Genomic DNA, 9,624 nt, shown 5'->3' on the forward strand with positions numbered 1-9,624 from the left:
TAACTCAGAACTGACATACATGTTAGAATTAGCACACAAGGATATTAAACCAGTTATTACTTTGACTGTATTTCGTATGTTGTAAAACTAAACAGAGACGTGGAAGATACAAAGAAATATCCAGTTGAACTTCTAGAGATGAAAACACCAATGTGTAAAATGAAAAATATACTAGATATAATTAATGGTAGATTAGATATCGCAGAAGAAAAGACTGGTGAACTTAAAGAAATAGAAATATAAACAAAACAAAACAAAACAGACAGAAAAGAGAATTTTAAAAATAAACAGAGCATCAATAAGCTGCAGGGCAACTTCAAGCACCCTAACATATACGTAATTGGAATCTCCAAGGGAGGAAAGGCAGAAAAAAAATATTTAAATAATAATAAATATTTTTCCAAAATGATGAAAACTATAAATTGACAGACCCAAGAAGCTCTATGAACCCAAATCACAAGGAACACGAAGAAAACAATAGCAAGCCACATCATAAACTGCTCAAAATCAGTAAGAGAAAAATATTAACAGCAGCTAGGGAAAAAGACATGTTATATGTAAAGGAAGAACAATAAGAATGAGAATAGATTTCTCATGGGACGCTAGGCAAGTGAGAAGACTGTGGAGAAACATCATTAAAGTACAAAAGAAGAAAATGGTCAACCTGGAATTCTATACCCAGCAAAATATCTCTCAAAACCCAAAAACAACATAAAGACTTTTTCGATGTAAAAAAAGCTGAAATAATTCCTCACTAGCAGACCCACACTATAAGAAATGCTAAAGAATAGTAGTAACTTGCTCATCTTGGTTATCGTGAACAGAGCTGCAATGAATATAGGGGTGCATAAATCTCTTTGAACTGTTGATTTCAAGTTCTATGGATAAATACCAATAGTGGGATAGCTGGATCATATGGCATTTCTATTCTTAATTTTTTGTGAAATCTCCATACTGTTTTCCATAGTGGCTGCACCAGTTTGAAATCCCACCAGCAGTGTATGAGGGTTCCCTTTTCTCCACATCCTGTCCAACATTTGCTATTTTTTAGTCTTGGTAATTATAGTTATTCTGACAGGTATAAGGTGATATCTCATTGTAGTTTTGATTTGCATTTCCCTGATAATTAGTGGTGTTGAATATGTTTTCATGTGCCTGTTGGCCATCTGCATATCTTCTTTGGAAAAATGTCTGTTCACATTCTCTTCCCATTTTCTGATCAGGTTGGTTTTTTGTTGTTGTTGTTGAGTTGTATGTGTTCTTTATATAATTTGGAAATTTTCTCCTTGTTGGATATGTGATTTGCAAATATTCTTTCCCAGTTGCTGGGTTGTCTTTTCATTTTGATCATGGTTTCCTTTGCCTCAAAGAAGTATTTTAGTCTGACGCTGTCCCATTTGTTTATTTTTTCTTTTGTTTCCCTTGCCTGAGTAGACATGGTATTCAAAGAGATGCTGCTAAGACCAATGTCAAAGAGTGTACTGCCTATATTTTCTTCTAGGTGAGTTACGATTTCAGGTTTTACACTTAAGTCATCAATCCATTTTGAGTTAATTTTTGTGTATGGTGTAAAATCATGGTCTACTTTCATTCTTTTGCATGTGGTCGTCCAGTTTTCCCAGCATCATTTGTTGAACAGACTTTTTCTTTTCTCCATTATATGTTCTTGGCTCCTTTGTTGAAGATTAGCTGTCCATAGTTGTGTGGATTTACTTCTGGGCTTTCAAATATATTCCATTGATCTGTGTGTCTGTTTTTGTGCCACTACCATGCTGTTTTGATTACTACAGCTCTGTAGTATTTTTTGAAGTCAGGGATTGTGATGCCTCCAGCTTTGATCTTTCTTTTTTTCAGTATAGCTTTGGCTATTCAGGGTCTTTTGTTGTTCCGTATAAATTTTAGGATTCTTTGTTCTACTTCCATGAAGAATGTCATTGGGATTCTTATTGGGATTGCACTGAATCTGTAGATTACTTTAGGTAATATGGACATTTTAGCTATGTTTGTTCTTCCAATCAATGAGCACGGAATATCTTTCCATTTCTTTATGTATTCTTCAATTTCTTTTAATAATGTCATAGTTTTCAGTATATTACAGGTCTTTCACCCCTTGGTTAAATTTATTCCTAGATATTTTATTCTTTTTGTTGCAGTTGTAAATGGGAGTGTATTCTTGACTTGTCTTTCTGCTAGTTCATTATTAGTGTATAGAAATGCAACTGATTTTTTTCCTAAAGATTGACACCTGAGCTAACAACTGTTGCCAATCTTTTTTTTTCTGCTTTTTCTCCCCAAATCCCCCCAGTAATAGTTGTATATTTTAGTTGTGGGTCATTTTAACTGTGGCATGTGGGATGCCGCCTCAGCATGGCCTGAGGATTGGTGCCATGTCCACGCCCAGGATCCAAACCAGTGAAACCCTGGGCCACCGAAGCAGAGCGTGCAAACTTAACCACTCAGCCACGGGGCTGGCTGTGATTTTTTTTTAAAGATTGGCACCTGAGCTGGCATCTGTTGCCAATCTTCTTTTCTTTTCTTTTCTTCTTCTTCTCCCCAAAGCCCTCCAGGACATAGTTGTATATTCTAGTTGTGAGTGCCTCTGGTTATGCTATGTGGGATGCCGCCTCAGCATGCCTGATGAAGCCTCAGCGAGCAGGTGAAGTCCTGAGCCGCTGAAGTGGAACACATGAACATAACCAGTCAGCCATGGGGCTGGCCCCGAAATGCAATTGATTTTTGTAAGTTGACTATGTACCCTGCAACTTTGTTGTAGTTGTTGATTATTTCTAATTTTTTTCTGGTAGATTCTTTAGGGTTTTCTATATAGAGAATGATGTTGTCCGCAAACAGCAAAAGTTTTATTTCTTCCTTTCTGATTTGGATTCTTTTTATTTCTTTTTCTTGCCTTATTGCTCTGGCCAAAACCTCCAGTACTATCTTGAATAGGAGTGGTGAGAGTAGGCACCCTTGCCTGGTCCTGTTCTCAGAGGGCTGGCTTTCAGTTTTCCCCCACTGAGTTTGATGTTGGCTGTGGATTTGTCATGTATGGCCTTTATTATGTTGAGGTACTTTCCTTCTATACCCATTTCATTGAGAGTTTTTATCGTAAATGTGTCTTATCAAATGCTTTCTCTGCATCTATTGAAATGATTATGTGATTTTTCTTCCTCATTTTGTTATTGTGGTGCATCACACTGATTGATTTGCAGATGTTGAACTATCCCTGTATCCTTGGTATAAATCCCACCTGATCATGGTGTATGATCCTTTTGATGTATTGCTGTATTAAATGGCTTGATTTGCCAATATTTTGTGGAGGATTTTTGCATCTATGTTCATCAGTGATATCGGCCTGTAATTTTCCTTCTTTGTGTTGTCCTTGTCTGGTTTGGGGGATTACAGTAATGTTGGCCTTATAGAATGAGTTAGGAAGCATGCCATCTTCTTCAATTTTTTGGAATAATCTGAGAAAGATAGGTATTAAATCTTCTTTGAATGTTTGGTAGAATTCTGCAGAGAAGCCATCTGGTCCTGGACTTTTGTTTTTGGGAGCTTTTGGTTGCTGTTTTAATCTCTTTACTTGTGATTGGTCTATTCAGATTCTCTATTTCTTCCTGATTCAGTGTTGGGAGGTTATATGAGTCTAAGAATTTATCCGTTTCTTCTAGGTTATCCAATTTGTTGACATATTGTTTTTTTATAGTTTTCTCTTATAATCCTTTGTATTTCTGTCGTATCCATTGTAATTTCTCTTTAATTTCTAATTTTATTTGAGACTTCTCTCTCTTTTTCCTGGTGAGTCTGGATAAGAGTTTGTCAATTTTATTTACCTTCTCAAAGAAACAGCTCTTAGTTGCATTTATCCTTTTTACTGTTTTTTTAGTCTCTATTTCATTTATTTCTGCTCTGTTTTTTATTATTTCCCTCCTTCCGTTGACTCTGGGCTTTGTTCTTTTTTTTCTAGTTCTGTTAGGTGTAGTGTAAGATTACTTATTTGAGATTTTTCTTGTTTGTTGAGATGGGCCTGTATGCTGTGAATTTCTGTCTTAGAATTGCTTTTGCTACATCCCATAAGAGTTGGTATGTTGTATTTTCATTTGTCTCCAGGTATTTTTTAATTTCTCCTTTGCTTTCTTCATTGATCCAATGGTCAATCAGTATCATGTTGTTTAGTCTCCACATATTTGTGACTTTCCTAGCTTTTATCTTGTAGCTGATTTCTAGTTTCATAACATTGTGGTCAGAAAAGATGCTTGATATGATTTCAATCTTAAACTTATTGAGGCTTGCCCTGTTTCTCAACATATGGTCTATCTTTGAGAATGTCCCATGTGCACTTGAGAAAATGTATTCTGCTGTTTTTGGATGGAATGTTCTATGTATATCTACTAAGTCCATCTGATCAAGTGTTTCATTTAAATCCACTATTTGCTTGTTGATTTTCTGTCTAGACAATCTATCCATTGATGTAAGTGGGGTGTAGAGGTCCCCTACTATTTTTGTGTTGCTGTTAGTTTCTCCCTTTAGGTCTGTTAATAGTTGCTTTGTATACTCTGGTGGTCCTGTGTTAGGTGCATGTATATTCATAAGTGTTACATCCTCTTGGTGGAATGTCCCTTTTATCTTTGTATACTGGCCCCCTTTATCTCTCATTGTCTTTTTTGTCTTGAATTCTGCTTTGTCTGATATAAGTATGGCAACACCTGCTTTCTTTTGATTGCCATTTGCTTGGAGTATTGTCTTGCATCCCTTCACTCTGAGCCTATGTTTGTCTTTAGAGCTGAGATGTGTTTGCTGGAGGCAGCATATTGTTTGGTCTTGTTTTTTAACCCATCCGGCTATTCTGTGTGTTTTGATTGGAGAATTCAATCCATTTACATTTAGAGTGATTATTGATATATGAGGACTTAATATTGCCATTTAATCTCTTGTTTCTGGTTGTTCTATATTTCCATTGTGTCTTTTCCCTTGTATTTCTGACTGCCATTTCACCTTGGTGGTTTTCTGTGACGGTTTTCTCAGTTTTCTATTCATTTATGAATTGTGGTTCTACCTTAATTTTTTGTTTGGTGATTACCATGAGGTTTGTACAAAAGATCTCATAGATGAGATAGTCCATTTTCTGATTGCCTCTTATCTCTATTAGCCTAAGCAGGTTCCATCCTCTCCTCTTCCCCTTATGAGTTATTGTTGTCACAAATTATTCTGTTTTGTTTTGTGAGTTTGTGACTAAATTTGTGTTAACATTTATTTTTTATGCTTTCCTTCCCTTTATCTTTTATGTTATAATTAAGTGTTTACTAACCTGTGCTGATAAACAGCTACAGTTTTCTGATTTTGTCTGTCTATTTATCTCCTTGCTCAATGCTATGTAGACCTTTGCCTTTTTGTTTCAGATATGAGGCCTTCCTTCATCATTTCTTGTAAGAGAGGTGTAGTGGTGATGAAATCCCTCCACTTTTATTTATCTGGGAAAGCTTTTATTTCTCCGTTGTATCTGAAGGGTAGTTTCACTGGATAGAGTATACTTGGCTGAAAGTTTTATCTTTCAGTATTTTGAATATATCATTCCTTTTCTCCTAGCCTGTAAGATTTCTGCTGAGAAATCCACTGAAAGCCTGATAGGGGTTCCTTTGTAGATTATTTTCTTCTGCCTTGCTGCCCTTGATATTTTTTCTTTGTCATTGACTTTTGTAAGTTTTACTTTATATGCCTTGGAGAAGGTCTTTTTGCACTGATATAATTAGGAGTTCTATTGGCTTCACGTACTTATAAGTCCAGGTCTTTCCCCAGGTTTGGGAAGTTCTCAGTTATTATTTCTTTGAACAAGCTCTCTGCTCCTTTCTCCCTCTCTTCTCCCCCAAGAATACCTGTAATCCTTATGTTGCTTTTCCTAATTGAGTCAGATATTTCTTGAAGAATTCCTTCATTTTTAAAAAATCTTAGTTCTCTCTCCTCCTCTACCTGAAGCATTTCTATATTTCTATCCCCTAAATCACTAATTCTGTCCTCCATAACATTAGCTCTTTTTTTTAAGGATTCTAGATTGTTTTTTATCTCATTGTGCTCTTCTTATCCAAAATTTCTGTTTGTTTTTTTCTTATAGTTTCAATCTCTTTGGTGCAGTATTCCTTCTGCTCATTAATTTTATTCCTCAGCTCATTGAATTATCTTTCTGAGTTTTTTTGTAACTTGTTGAATTTCTTTAGGACAACTATTTTGAATTCTCTGTCATTTAGATTATAAATTTCTGTGACTTTGTGGTTGGTTTCTGGAGACTTGTCATTTTCCTTCTGCTCGGAAGTGTTACTGTAGTTTATCATGGCGTTTGATGAATTGTTCCTTTGCTGGCACATTTGTGGTAGTATCAGGTCATAGATTCCACCTGCCACCACTGGGGGGAAGCAGGAGATGTGTTTCTGATCCCTCCCCCCAATCTGCTGGAAGTTGTGCAGGTATGGTAGGCACTCCCGCAGCCTGGGATAGTGTTTTGTTTGCATGTGCACCGGGCTGCTGCCACCTCTGCTTACAGTCACACTCATTGCTGTGCTTGGTGGGTGGGGCTACCTCACAGACTCTGAACCAGGGCCACTTGTTGGGGCTGCAGTAGCATAGTCAGGGCTCCTGCAGGCTGGGATAGTGTTCATGTGCATGTATAGGGTTGCTGCTGCCCCTCTTACAGTCGTGCCAGGGTGTGTTCCCACTAGTGGGACCACTACAGCCTAGTGGGCATGCCCATAGGCTGGGAGAGCATTCACACCCAGGCTGGGCTGTCCCTGCCTCCTCTAATACATGTGTGAGGAACCATGACCTGGCTCACTGGGGCTGGGGAGGGGTAGGGGAGCACTCACCTATCTCCACTGCTTCCTGAGGATCAAGTCCATTCCCCTTCAGTTGTATAGCTGTGTGGGTCTCTCAAGTGCCCTGTTGTGCTGTGTGGGTCTCCTCCATTGGTCAATGAATGTCCATTTAATTATAATTCAGATGGGGAGAGACAAAGGGAACAGCTCACTCTGCCATGTTGCTGATGTCACTCTTATTGAGTCTTCAGAATATAATCTTCCATCCAGATGGCAATGTTCCTCTGTGAATTAAAAGTATAGTTCTCTCTGTGTGTGGCCATCCCCATCCTCTCCAGAAAACTCCTAGACTTTTCTCTAAGCCTTGTTAACTTTAAACAAGTAGACAGCCAGTTATTTCTCCAGCAAAAATGGGTTTATTCAGGATCAGCAAAAAATTGCAATTTGGGATCTGCAACCATGACTAGCCACGTGCAAGACCAGATCCTTACATTTTAAATAGTATAATAAAAAGTAAAAAGTAAAAAAGTAAAAAGTCACTAAAAAGTAAACTATGATGAGGAAAAGATATTGTAAACCCTAAAGTAACCAATAAAAAAGTAAAGTTACAGCTAACGACATGGCAAGGGAGATAAAATGGAGTTTAAAAATGTATGCAATTTATCCAAAAGAAGACAGAAAAAAGAGAAATATAGATGGGGCAAATAGAAAACAAAAAGTGATGCAGTATATTTAAACCTAATCATATTAATAATCACTTTAAATTTAAATTGAGTTTAAATATCTCAATTATCAAACTAGATAAAAATGATCAGATCTAACTATATACTTCCAACAAGAAAAACATGTCAAATATAAAGACACAAATAAGTTAAAAGTAAAAAATGGAAAAGGATATACCACACTAACACTAATCATGAGAAAGCTGGAAACAGACTTCGCTGGGAAGAAAGAGTAGATGTACTTTTCCTTACTCTTCCTGCTGAGTACAACTAAATATTCTGGATGTTGTATATAAAAACATAAGACAACTCTGAAAAGTAGAAAGAAAAAGCAGATCAGCTAGGGAACTCAGGACTCCAGGAACAATATGGAGTTAATTTCCTGGGATTTCTTTTTGCCTCCTGATCCCAGCAGAATATATGAAGAAGCCAGCAACCTAGAAATGCTGATGGATACAGACAAAAAAAAAGGGAGAAAAAAACCCTCTGTTCTTTCTTGCAAAGACCAAGAAAGGAGCATCTTAGCAAGACAGAAAACTTTTAGACAATAACCTCTTTACTCTAGCCAAATATCACAAAAAAAATCTGTGGCTTCATCCCAACTTACGCTACTAAAGACAGAATGGGGAGCCTACATTTCACCCTCCTGAGGCTGTAACAAGGGTCCCCAACATCTCCACCAGTGTAGTGTCAGAGAAGGCCAAGTAGAAGTCAGAGCTTTCATTCCCACCAGCTGGTTTAAGTCCACTCCTACTCCACGATGTCAGTAGTGCCCACATGGAAATTCTGAACTTCCACTCCCACTTGGCAGTAATGAGGGACTCCTCCCCTTCCCCACTGGGGCATAGTCAGGACTATGTCAGGACTTTCACCATTGCCCAGTGGTAAAGGGGCTGCTTCCACTGTAGCATCAACGGAGACCAGTTGTAGATCTGGAACTCTCATCATTGCTCAGCTGTAATGAAAAGCCTCTTTCCTTGGGTGTCAATGGAGGCTGATTGGGAAACCTGAACTTCTACCTCCACCTAACAGTAACAAGGCAGCAACACCCTCTCCCCATGATGGAGCAGTGTCAGAGAAAGACAGTTAAAACAGAAAGTGTAAATAAGACCCAGAGTATCAAAACATATTATTAAAGTTTCCAAGGTTCAATCAAAAATCACTCATCCTACCAAGAACTAGGAAGATCTCAAATTAAATTTAAAAAGATAATCAATAGATGCCAACATCAAAATGATAGAGATGTTAGGATAATCTGCTAAATATTTGAAAGCAGCCATGGTAAAAATGCTTCAGTGAGCAATTATGAACATGCTTGAATCAAATGAAAAAAGAGAAAGCCTCAGCAAAGATATAGAAAGTCACAGCAAGAAGAATAGAAGATAAAAAAAATAACCAAATAGACATTTTGAACAGAAAAACACAATAACCAAAATTAAAACTCAGTACACAAACTCGACAACAGAAGAGAGAGGGAAAAAATCAGTGAACTGGAAGATAGAACAATAGGAACGACTCAATCTGACCAAGTGAGAGACTATAGACTGAAAAAAAGTGAACAGAGGCTCAGGGATTTGGGGGATAACAACAAAAGAGCTAATGTTTTTGTTATCAGAGTCTCAGAAGAGAAGAAAGAGGGTGGGCTGGAAAAAGTACTCCAAGAAATAATGCCTGAAAACTTCCCAAATTTGTCAAGAGACATAAACCTGTAGATTCAAGGAGCCGAGAAAAATCCCAAACAGGATAAAAACCAAAGAAATCCATACTAAGACATCATAATTAAACTTTTGAAAACTAAAGACAAAGAAAACTCCTTCAAAGCAGCCAGAGGAAAATGACACCTTACCTGTAGTAGAGAAACAACCCAAATTATGGCAAATTTTTCATCAGAAACCACAGAGGCCAGAAGGAAGTGGCACAATATTTTTCAAGAGTTGAGAGAGGGGCCTGCCCCATGGCCGAGTGGTTATGTTTGCGCACTCCGCAGCAGTGGCCTGGGGTTTTGCCAGCTTAGATCTTGGGTGCAGACATGGCACCACTCATCAGGCCACATTGAGGCAGTGTTCCACATAGCACAACTAGAGGGACCTACAACTAAAATA

The sequence above is a fragment of the Equus przewalskii genome, chromosome 6, assembly GCF_037783145.1.
Source record: "Equus przewalskii isolate Varuska chromosome 6, EquPr2, whole genome shotgun sequence".
NCBI classification, from domain to species: Eukaryota; Metazoa; Chordata; class Mammalia; order Perissodactyla; family Equidae; genus Equus; species Equus przewalskii.